At 36.6% G+C, this 12,645-nt stretch overlaps 3 non-coding genes across 3 annotated transcripts; all 3 read right to left on the reverse strand.

Annotated features, from left to right (window-relative positions):
• Positions 1-2,199: 2,199 nt before the first annotated feature.
• Positions 2,200-2,271, reverse strand: TRNAM-CAU (transfer RNA methionine (anticodon CAU)). The gene has a single exon. It is a non-coding gene; the product is annotated as a tRNA-Met (tRNA).
• A 6,925-nt stretch (positions 2,272-9,196) lies between these two features.
• Positions 9,197-9,268, reverse strand: TRNAM-CAU (transfer RNA methionine (anticodon CAU)). Its single transcript has one exon. It is a non-coding gene; the product is annotated as a tRNA-Met (tRNA).
• A 1,095-nt stretch (positions 9,269-10,363) lies between these two features.
• Positions 10,364-10,435, reverse strand: TRNAM-CAU (transfer RNA methionine (anticodon CAU)). The gene has a single exon. It is a non-coding gene; the product is annotated as a tRNA-Met (tRNA).
• Positions 10,436-12,645: the final 2,210 nt, after the last annotated feature.

A 12,645-nucleotide genomic window follows, 5' to 3' on the forward strand; every position in this document is an offset into this window, starting at 1 on the left:
TCGTTGGTCAATGGAAGAAAAATCTTGCAAAACTCTCCAGATTATTGCCTTTTTAACCTTTTTCTAGGAAACTTTCTAGATGAATGCTTTTTAGCCTTTGTCAGTACATGCTTCTGCGAACTGTCTCTGTGGCGCAATCGGTAAGCGCATTCGGCTGTTAACCTAAAGGTTGGTGGTTCTATCCCACCCAGGGATGTTATTGACCGTGTGATCAAGTTTTGGTGATCTTTAAGTAGACAAGTCAAAATTTCAAACCACCTCTTATAGTGTAGGGTACCTGGCCTTCTCTGATGCAATCAGAGTCAGATTTGATTAAGTCATTTTATAAAAAAACAGGAAGCACAATTTAGCATGGGGTTGCAGAGAAAACAAATTATGCAGGCAGAGAAATCCAATTGAGTTATTAATCAGCTCTCCATTTTATGGCTTTATTTTTATGCTAACACATTTGCTCTCTGAAAAGTGTCCACAAAGCCAAGTCTCTGATTAACACCTTTGTAGGAATGGTTTTTCACCTATTACTGATTAAAACTTGCTTCATTGGAAAGGCAGCAAGATGCATCCTCATTACAATGTCCACTGAAATAATACAGGTTGACACCAGGAAACATAAACCTCACTGCATCCTTGCTGCTTTCTCAAGTGGGAATCTGTTTAATGTGAAAACCAGGTGATATCTAATCAGCACACAGGTAAGAAGTTAAGAAAATCTTTATTTAAGGGTGAAGATGTTTCTCACAAAATCGTTGCCCCAATGCATCATTGAAATTCAAGCTGGAAAGATGATTTTGAAATATCAATTGTACATTTTGCATTGCTCTTCTGGTGACAATGTAGCTTGTTTTTGTCAATTACCATTTCAGTAATAGGGTAAAGAAAATTAAGTGGATTTCTGAAAGAAAACAATGCTGTCAATATACTATTAAAACAAATTAAAATGTTAAAAGTTATTGTACTTTAAGTAAAAATAAAAGAGTCAAAATATCAATCCCAGTTTTGGAAGAATTTAATTAACAAAAAAATAAGTGCACATAGGAGAGGATGGTTTCGATCCATCGACCTCTGGGTTATGGGCCCAGCACACTTCCGCTGCGCCACTCTGCTGCTCATGTAAGTGTAAGAGATCCTGAAGTACTCCTTCATCATGTGAAAGTACCAATGTGTTTCTTCATTGATCAATGGAAGAAAAATCTTGCAAAATTCTCCAGATTATTGCCTTTTTAACCTTTTTCTAGGAAACTTTCTAGATGAATGCTTTTTAGCCTTTGTCAGTACAAGCTTTTGCAAGCTGTCTCTGTGGTGCAATCTGTTAGCGCGTTTGGCTGTTAACCGAAAAGTTGGTGGTTTAATCCCACCCAGGGACGTAATTGACCGTGTGATCAAATTTTGGTGATCTTTAAGTAGACAAGTCAAAATTTCAAACCACCTCTTATAGTGTAGGGTATCTGGCCTTCTCTGATGCAATCAGAGTCAGATTTGATTAAGTCATATTATAAAAAACAGGAAGCACAATTTAGCATGGGGTTGCAGAGAAAAAAAATTATGCAGGCAGAGAAATCCAATTGAGTGATTAATCAGCTCTCCATTTTATGGCTTTATTTTTATGCTAACACATTTGCTCTCTGAAAAGTGTCCACAAAGCCAAGTCTCTGATTAACACCTTTGTAGGAATGGTTTTTCACCTATTACTGATTAAAACTTGCTTCATTGGAAAGGCAGCAAGATGCATCCTCATTACAATGTCCACTGAAATAATACAGGTTGACACCAGGAAACATAAACCTCACTGCATCCTTGCTGCTTTCTCAAGTGGGAATCTGTTTAATGTGAAAACCAGGTGATATCTAATCAGCACACAGGTAAGAAGTTAAGAAAATCTTTATTTAAGGGTGAAGATGTTTCTCACAAAATTGTTGCCCCAATGCATCATTGAAATTCAAGCTGGAAAGATGATTTTGAAATATCAATTGTACATTTTGCATTGCTCTTCTGGTGACAATGTAGCTTGTTTTTGTCAATTACCATTTCAGTAATAGGGTAAAGAAAATTAAGTGGATTTCTGAAAGAAAACAATGCTGTCAATATACTATTAAAACAAATGAAAATGTTAAAAGTAATTGTACTTTAAGTAAAAATAAAAGAGTCAAAATATCAATCCCAGTTTTGGATGAATTTAATTAACAAAAAAATAAGTGCACATAGCAGAGGATGGTATCGATCCATCGACCTCTGGGTTATGGGCCCAGCACGCTTCCACTGCGCCACTCTGCTGCTCATGTTAGTGTCAGAGATCCTGAAGTACTCACTCATCATGTGAAAGTACCAATGTGTTTCTTCGTTGGTCAATGGAAGAAAAATCTTGCAAAACTCTCCAAATTATTGCCTTTTTAACCTTTTTCTAGGAAACTTTCTAGATGAATGCTTTTTAGCCTTTGTCAGTACATGCTTTTGCAAGCTGTCTCTGTGGCGCAATCGGTAAGCGCATTCGGCTGTTAACCTAAAGGTTGGTGGTTCTATCCCACCCAGGGATGTTATTGACCGTGTGATCAAGTTTTGGTGATCTTTAAGTAGACAAGTCAAAATTTCAAACCACCTCTTATAGTGTAGGGTACCTGGCCTTCTCTGATGCAATCAGAGTCAGATTTGATTAAGTCATTTTATAAAAAACAGGAAGCACAATTTAGCATGGGGTTGCAGAGAAAAAAAATTATGCAGGCAGAGAAATCCAATTGAGTTATTAATCAGCTCTCCATTTTATGGCTTTATTTTTATGCTAACACATTTGCTCTCTGAAAAGTGTCCACAAAGCCAAGTCTCTGATTAACACCTTTGTAGGAATGGTTTTTCACCTATTACTGATTAAAACTTGCTTCATTGGAAAGGCAGCAAGATGCATCCTCATTACAATGTCCACTGAAATAATACAGGTTGACACCAGGAAACATAAACCTCACTGCATCCTTGCTGCTTTCTCAAGTGGGAATCTGTTTAATGTGAAAACCAGGTGATATCTAATCAGCACACAGGTAAGAAGTTAAGAAAATCTTTCTTTAAGGGTGAAGATGTTTCTCACAAAATCGTTGCCCCAATGCATCATTGAAATTCAAGCTGGAAAGATGATTTTGAAATATCAATTGTACATTTTGCATTGCTCTTCTGGTGACAATGTAGCTTGTTTTTGTCAATTACCATTTCAGTAATAGGGTAAAGAAAATTAAGTGGATTTCTGAAAGAAAACAATGCTGTCAATATACTATTAAAACAAATTAAAATGTTAAAAGTTATTGTACTTTAGGTAAAAATAAAAGAGTCAAAATATCAATCCCAGTTTTGGAAGAATTTAATTAACAAAAAAATAAGTGCACATAGCAGAGGATGGTATCGATCCATCGACCTCTGGGTTATGGGCCCAGCACACTTCCGCTGCGCCACTCTGCTGCTCATGTAAATGTAAGAGATCCTGAAGTACTCCTTCATCATGTGAAAGTACCAATGTGTTTCTTCATTGGTCAATGGAAGAAAAATCTTGCAAAACTCTCCAGATTATTGCCTTTTTAACCTTTTTCTAGGAAACTTTCTAGATGAATGCTTTTTAGCCTTTGTCAGTACAAGCTTTTGCAAGCTGTCTCTGTGGCGCAATCGGTAAGCGCATTCGGCTGTTAACCTAAAGGTTGGTGGTTCTATCCCACCCAGGGATGTTATTGACCGTGTGATCAAGTTTTGGTGATCTTTAAGTAGACAAGTCAAAATTTCAAACCACCTATTATAGTGTAGGGTACCTGGCCTTCTCTGATGCAATCAGAGTCAGATTTGATTAAGTCATTTTATTAAAAACAGGAAGCACAATTTAGCATGGGGTTGCAGAGAAAAAAAATTATGCAGGCAGAGAAATCCAATTGAGTGATTAATCAGCTCTCCATTTTATGGCTTTATTTTTATGCTAACACATTTGCTCTCTGAAAAGTGTCCACAAAGCCAAGTCTCTGATTAACACCTTTGTAGGAATGGTTTTTCACCTATTACTGATTAAAACTTGCTTCATTGGAAAGGCAGCAAGATGCATCCTCATTATAATGTCCACTGAAATAATACAGGTTGACACCAGGAAACATAAACCTCACTGCATCCTTGCTGCTTTCTCAAGTGGGAATCTGTTTAATGTGAAAACCAGGTGATATCTAATCAGCACACAGGTAAGAAGTTAAGAAAATCTTTCTTTAAGGGTGAAGATGTTTCTCACAAAATCGTTGCCCCAATGCATCATTGAAATTCAAGCTGGAAAGATGATTTTGAAATATCAATTGTACATTTTGCATTGCTCTTCTGGTGACAATGTAGCTTGTTTTTGTCAATTACCATTTCAGTAATAGGGTAAAGAAAATTAAGTGGATTTCTGAAAGAAAACAATGCTGTCAATATACTATTAAAACAAATTAAAATGTTAAAAGTTATTGTACTTTAGGTAAAAATAAAAGAGTCAAAATATCAATCCCAGTTTTGGAAGAATTTAATTAACAAAAAAATAAGTGCACATAGCAGGGGATGGTTTCGATCCATCGACCTCTGGGTTATGGGCCCAGCACACTTCCGCTGCGCCACTCTGCTGCTCATGTAAGTGTAAGAGATCCTGAAGTACTCCTTCATCATGTGAAAGTACCAATGTGTTTCTTCATTGGTCAATGGAAGAAAAATCTTGCAAAACTCTCCAGATTATTGCCTTTTTAACCTTTTTCTAGGAAACTTTCTAGATGAATGCTTTTTAGCCTTTGTCAGTAGACACTTTTGCAAGCTGTCTCTGTGGCGCAATCGGTAAGCGCATTCGGCTGTTAACCTAAAGGTTGGTGGTTCAATCCCACCCAGGGATGTTATTGACCGTGTGATCAAATTTTGGTGATCTTTAAGTAGACAAGTCAAAATTTCAAACCACCTCTTATAGTGTAGGGTACCTGGCCTTCTCTGATGCAATCAGAGTCAGATTTGATTAAGTCATTTTATTAAAAACAGGAAGCACAATTTAGCATGGGGTTGCAGAGAAAAAAAATTATGCAGGCAGAGAAATCCAATTGAGTGATTAATCAGCTCTCCATTTTATGGCTTTATTTTTATGCTAACACATTTGCTCTCTGAAAAGTGTCCACAAAGCCAAGTCTCTGATTAACACCTTTGTAGGAATGGTTTTTCACCTATTACTGATTAAAACTTGCTTCATTGGAAAAGCAGCAAGATGCATCCTCATTACAATGTCCACTGAAATAATACAGGTTGACACCAGGAAACATAAACCTCACTGCATCCTTGCTGCTTTCTCAAGTGGGAATCTGTTTAATGTGAAAACCAGGTGATATCTAATCAGCACACAGGTAAGAAGTTAAGAAAATCTTTATTTAAGGGTGAAGATGTTTCTCACAAAATCATTGCCGCAATGCATCATTGAAATTCAAGCTGGAAAGATGATTTTGAAATATCAATTGTACATTTTGCATTGCTCTTCTGGTGACAATGTAGCTTGTTTTTGTCAATTACCATTTCAGTAATAGGGTAAAGAAAATTAAGTGGATTTCTGAAAGAAAACAATGCTGTCAATATACTATTAAAACAAATTAAAATGTTAAAAGTTATTGTACTTTAAGTAAAAATAAAAGAGTCAAAATATCAATCCCAGTTTTGGAAGAATTTAATTAACAAAAAAATAAGTGCACATAGCAGAGGATGGTTTCGATCCATCAAACTCTGGGTAATGGGCCCAGCACGCTTCCGCTGCGCCACTCTGCTGCTCATTTTAGTGTCAGAGATCCTGAAGTACTCACTCATCATGTGAAAGTACCAATGTGTTTCTTCGTTGGTCAATGGAAGAAAAATCTTGCAAAACTCTCCAGATTATTGCCTTATTAACCTTTTTCTAGGAAACTTTCTAGATGAATGCTTTTTAGCCTTTGTCAGTACAGGCTTTTGCAAGCTGTCTCTGTGGCGCAATCGGTAAGCGCATTCGGCTGTTAACCTAAAGGTTGGTGGTTCAATCCCACCCAGGGATGTTATTGACCGTGTGATCAAACTTTGGTGATCTTTAAGTAGACAAGTCAAAATTTCAAACCACCTCTTATAGTGTAGGGTACCTGGCCTTCTCTGATGCAATCAGAGTCAGATTTGATTAAGTCATTTTATAAAAAACAGGAAGCACAATTTAGCATGGGGTTGCAGAGAAAAAAAATTATGCAGGCAGAGAAATCCAATAGAGTGATTAATCAGCTCTCCATTTTATGGCTTTATTTTTATGCTAACACATTTGCTCTCTGAAAAGTGTCCACAAAGCCAAGTCTCTGATTAACACCTTTGTAGGAATGGTTTTTCACCTATTACTGATTAAAACTTGCTTCATTGGAAAGGCAGCAAGATGCATCCTCATTACAATGTCCACTGAAATAATACAGGTTGACACCAGGAAACATAAACCTCACTGCATCCTTGCTGCTTTCTCAAGTGGGAATCTGTTTAATGTGAAAACCAGGTGATATCTAATCAGCACACAGGTAAGAAGTTAAGAAAATCTTTCTTTAAGGGTGAAGATGTTTCTCACAAAATCATTGCCGCAATGCATCATTGAAATTCAAGCTGGAAAGATGATTTTGAAATATCAATTGTACATTTTGCATTGCTCTTCTGGTGACAATGTAGCTTGTTTTTGTCAATTACCATTTCAGTAATAGGGTAAAGAAAATTAAGTGGATTTCTGAAAGAAAACAATGCTGTCAATATACTATTAAAACAAATTAAAATGTTAAAAGTTATTGTACTTTAAGTAAAAATAAAAGAGTCAAAATATCAATCCCAGTTTTGGAAGAATTTAATTAACAAAAAAATAAGTGCACATAGCAGAGGATGGTTTCGATCCATCAAACTCTGGGTAATGGGCCCAGCACGCTTCCGCTGCGCCACTCTGCTGCTCATGTTAGTGTCAGAGATCCTGAAGTACTCACTCATCATGTGAAAGTACCAATGTGTTTCTTCGTTGGTCAATGGAAGAAAAATCTTGCAAAACTCTCCAGATTATTGCCTTATTAACCTTTTTCTAGGAAACTTTCTAGATGAATGCTTTTTAGCCTTTGTCAGTACAGGCTTTTGCAAGCTGTCTCTGTGGCGCAATCGGTAAGCGCATTCGGCTGTTAACCTAAAGGTTGGTGGTTCAATCCCACCCAGGGATGTTATTGACCGTGTGATCAAACTTTGGTGATCTTTAAGTGGACAAGTCAAAATTTCAAACCACCTCTTATAGTGTAGGGTACCTGGCCTTCTCTGATGCAGTCAGATTTGATTAAGTCATTTTATAAAAAACAGGAAGCACAATTTAGCATGGGGTTGCAGAGAAAAAAAATTATGCAGGCAGAGAAATCCAATAGAGTGATTAATCAGCTCTCCATTTTATGGCTTTATTTTTATGCTAACACATTTGCTCTCTGAAAAGTGTCCACAAAGCCAAGTCTCTGATTAACACCTTTGTAGGAATGGTTTTTCACCTATTACTGATTAAAACTTGCTTCATTGGAAAGGCAGCAAGATGCATCCTCATTACAATGTCCACTGAAATAATACAGGTTGACACCAGGAAACATAAACCTCACAGCATCCTTGCTGCTTTCTCAAGTGGGAATCTGTTTAATGTGAAAACCAGGTGATATCTAATCAGCACACAGGTAAGAAGTTAAGAAAATCTTTCTTTAAGGGTGAAGATGTTTCTCACAAAATCGTTGCCCCAATGCATCATTGAAATTCAAGCTGGAAAGATGATTTTGAAATATCAATTGTACATTTTGCATTGCTCTTCTGGTGACAATGTAACTTGTTTTTGTCAATTACCATTTCAGTAATAGGGTAAAGAAAATTAAGTGGATTTCTGAAAGAAAACAATGCTGTCAATATACTATTAAAACAAATTAAAATGTTAAAAGTTATTGTACTTTAGGTAAAAATAAAAGAGTCAAAATATCAATCCCAGTTTTGGAAGAATTTAATTAACAAAAAAATAAGTGCACATAGCAGAGGATGGTTTCAATCCATCGAACTCTGGGTTATGGGCACAGCACGCTTCCGCTGCGCCACTCTGCTGCTCATGTTAGTGTCAGAGATCCTGAAGTACTCACTCATCATGTGAAAGTACCAATGTGTTTCTTCGTTGGTCAATGTAAGAAAAATCTTGCAAAACTCTCCAGATTATTGCCTTTTTAACCTTTTTCTAGGAAACTTTCTAGATGAATGCTTTTTAGCCTTTGTCAGTACATGCTTTTGCAAGCTGTCTCTGTGGCGCAATCGGTAAGCGCATTCGGCTGTTAACCTAAAGGTTGGTGGTTCTATCCCACCCAGGGATGTTATTGACCGTGTGATCAAGTTTTGGTGATGTTTAAGTAGACAAGTCAAAATTTCAAACCACCTATTATAGTGTAGGGTACTTGGCCTTCTCTGATGCAATCAGAGTCAGATTTGATTAAGTCATTTTATAAAAAACAGGAAGCACAATTTAGCATGGGGTTGCAGAGAAAAAAAATTATGCAAGCAGAGAAATCCAATTGAGTGATTAATCAGCTCTCCATTTTATGGCTTTATTTTTATGCTAACACATTTGCTCTCTGAAAAGTGTCCACAAAGCCAAGTCTCTGATTAACACCTTTGTAGGAATGGTTTTTCACCTATTACTGATTAAAACTTGCTTCATTGTAAAAGGCAGCAAGATGCATCCTCATTACAATGTCCACTGAAATAATACAGGTTGACACCAGGAAACATAAACCTCACTGCATCCTTGCTGCTTTCTCAAGTGGGAATCTGTTTAATGTGAAAACCAGGTGATATCTAATCAGCACACAGGTAAGAAGTTAAGAAAATCTTTCTTTAAGGGTGAAGATGTTTCTCACAAAATCGTTGCCCCAATGCATCATTGAAATTCAAGCTGGAAAGATGATTTTGAAATATCAATTGTACATTTTGCATAGCTCTTCTGGTGACAATGTAGCTTGTTTTTGTCAATTACCATTTCAGTAATAGGGTAAAGAAAATTAAGTGGATTTCTGAAAGAAAACAATGCTGTCAATATACTATTAAAACAAATTAAAATGTTAAAAGTTATTGTACTTTAGGTAAAAATAAAAGAGTCAAAATATCAATCCCAGTTTTGGAAGAATTTAATTAACAAAAAAATAAGTGCACATAGCAGAGGATGGTTTCGATCCATCGACCTCTGGGTTATGGGCCCAGCACGCTTCCGCTGCGCCACTCTGCTGCTCATGTAAGTGTTAGAGATCCTGAAGTACTCCTTCATCATGTGAAAGTACCAATGTGTTTCTTCATTGGTCAATGGAAGAAAAATCTTGCAAAACTCTCCAGATTATTGCCTTTTTAACCTTTTTCTAGGAAGCTTTCTAGATGAATGCTTTTTAGCCTTTGTCAGTACATGCTTTTGCAAGCTGTCTCTGTGACGCAATCGGTAAGCGCATTCGGCTGTTAACCTAAAGGTTGGTGGTTCAATCCCACCCAGGGATGTTATTGACCGTGTGATCAATTTTTGGTGATCTTTAAGTAGACAAGTCAAAATTTCAAACCACCTCTTATAGTGTAGGGTACCTGGCCTTCGCTGATGCAATCAGAGTCAGATTTGATTAAGTCATTTTATAAAAAACAGGAAGCACAATTTAGCATGGGGTTGCAGAGAAAAAAAATTATGCATGCAGAGATATCCAATTGAGTGATTAATCAGCTCTCCATTTTATGGCTTTATTTTTATGCTAACACATTTGCTCTCTGAAAAGTGTCCACAAAGCCAAGTCTCTGATTAACACCTTTGTAGGAATGGTTTTTCACCTATTACTGATTAAAACTTGCTTCATTGGAAAGGCAGCAAGATGCATCCTCATTACAATGTCCACTGAAATAATACAGGTTGACACCAGGAAACATAAACCTCACTGCATCCTTGCTGCTTTCTCAAGTGGGAATCTGTTTAATGTGAAAACCAGGTGATATCTAATCAGCACACAGGTAAGAAGTTAAGAAAATCTTTATTTAAGGGTGAAGATGTTTCTCACAAAATCATTGCCCCAATGCATCATTGAAATTCAAGCTGTAAAGATGATTTTGAAATATCAATTGTACATTTTGCATTGCTCTTCTGGTGACAATGTAGCTTGTTTTTGTCAATTACCATTTCAGTAATAGGGTAAAGAAAATTAAGTGGATTTCTGAAAGAAAACAATGCTGTCAATATACTATTAAAACAAATTAAAATGTTAAAAGTTATTGTACTTTAGGTAAAAATAAAAGAGTCAAAATATCAATCCCAGTTTTGGAAGAATTTAATTAACAAAAAAATAAGTGCACATAGCAGAGGATGGTTTCGATCCATCAACCTCTGGGTTATGGGCCCAGCACGCTTCCGCTGCGCCACTCTGCTGCTCATGTAAGTGTAAGAGATCCTGAAGTACTCACTCATCATGTGAAAGTACCAATGTGTTTCTTCGTTGGTCAATGGAAGAAAAATCTTGCAAAACTCTCCAGATTATTGCCTTTTTAACCTTTTTCTAGGAAACTTTCTAGATGAATGCTTTTTAGCCTTTGTCAGTACATGCTTTTGCAAGCTGTCTCTGTGGCGCAATCGTTTAGCGTATTCGGCTGTTAACCGAAAGGTTGGTGGTTCAATCCCACCCAGGGACGTAACTGACCGTGTGATCAAATTTTGGTGATCTTTAAGTAGACAAGTCAAAATTTCAAACCACCTCTTATAGTGTAGGGTATCTGGCCTTCTCTGATGCAATCAGAGTCAGATTTGATTAAGTCATTTTATAAAAAACAGGAAGCACAATTTAGCATGGGGTTGCAGAGAAAAAAAATTATGCAGGCAGAGAAATCCAATTGAGTGATTAATCAGCTCTCCATTTTATGGCTTTATTTTTATGCTAACACATTTGCTCTCTGAAAAGTGTCCACAAAGCCAAGTCTCTGATTAACACCTTTGTAGGAATGGTTTTTCACCTATTACTGATTAAAACTTGCTTCATTGGAAAGGCAGCAAGATGCATCCTCATTACAATGTCCACTGAAATAATACAGGTTGACACCAGGAAACATAAACCTCACTGCATCCTTGCTGCTTTCTCAAGTGGGAATCTGTTTAATGTGAAAACCAGGTGATATCTAATCAGCACACAGGTAAGAAGTTAAGAAAATCTTTCTTTAAGGGTGAAGATGTTTCTCACAAAATCGTTGCCCCAATGCATCATTGAAATTCAAGCTGGAAAGATGATTTTGAAATATCAATTGTACATTTTGCATTGCTCTTCTGGTGACAATGTAGCTTGTTTTTGTAAATTACCATTTCAGTAATAGGGTAAAGAAAATTAAGTGGATTTCTGAAAGAAAACAATGCTGTCAATATACTATTAAAACAAATTAAAATGTTAAAAGTTATTGTACTTTAGGTAAAAATAAAAGAGTCAAAATATCAATCCCAGTTTTGGAAGAATTTAATTAACAAAAAAATAAGTGCACATAGCAGAGGATGGTTTCGATGCATCGACCTCTGGGTTATGGGCCCAGCACGCTTCCGCTGCGCCACTCTGCTGCTCATGTAAGTGTAAGAGATCCTGAAGTACTCCTTCATCATGTGAAAGTACAAATGTGTTTCTTCATTGGTCAATGGAAGAAAAATCTTGCAAAACTCTCCAGATTATTGCCTTTTTAACCTTTTTCTAGGAAACTTTCTAGATGAATGCTTTTTAGCCTTTGTCGGTACAAGCTTTTGCAAGCTGTCTCTGTGGTGCAATCTGTTAGCGCGTTCGGCTGTTAACCGAAAGGTTGGTGGTTTAATCCCACCCAGGGACGTAATTGACCGTGTGATCAAATTTTGGTGATCTTTAAGTAGACAAGTCAAAATTTCAAACCACCTCTTATAGTGTAGAGTATCTGGCCTTCTCTGATGCAATCAGAGTCAGATTTGATTAAGTAATTTTATAAAAAACAGGGAACACAATTTAGCATGGGGTTGCAGAGAAAAAAAATTATGCAGGCAGAGAAATCCAATTGAGTGATTAAGCAGCTCTCCATTTTATGGCTTTATTTTTATGCTAACACATTTGCTCTCTGAAAAGTGTCCACAAAGCCAAGTCTCTGATTAACACCTTTGTAGGAATGGTTTTTCACCTATTACTGATTAAAACTTGCTTCATTGGAAAGGCAGCAAGATGCATCCTCATTACAATGTCCACTGAAATAATACAGGTTGACACCAGGAAACATAAACCTCACTGCATCCTTGCTGCTTTCTCAAGTGGGAATCTGTTTAATGTGAAAACCAGGTGATATCTAATCAGCACACAGGTAAGAAGTTAAGAAAATCTTTCTTTAAGGGTGAAGATGTTTCTCACAAAATCGTTGCCCCAATGCATCATTGAAATTCAAGCTGGAAAGATGATTTTGAAATATCAATTGTACATTTTGCATTGCTCTTCTGGTGACAATGTAGCTTGTTTTTGTCAATTACCATTTCAGTAATAGGGTAAAGAAAATTAAGTGGATTTCTGAAAGAAAACAATGCTGTCAATATACTATTAAAACAAATTAAAATGTTAAAAGTTATTGTACTTTAAGTAAAAATAAAAGAGTCAA

The sequence above is a fragment of the Pseudophryne corroboree genome, chromosome 4, assembly GCF_028390025.1.
Source record: "Pseudophryne corroboree isolate aPseCor3 chromosome 4, aPseCor3.hap2, whole genome shotgun sequence".
NCBI classification, from domain to species: Eukaryota; Metazoa; Chordata; class Amphibia; order Anura; family Myobatrachidae; genus Pseudophryne; species Pseudophryne corroboree.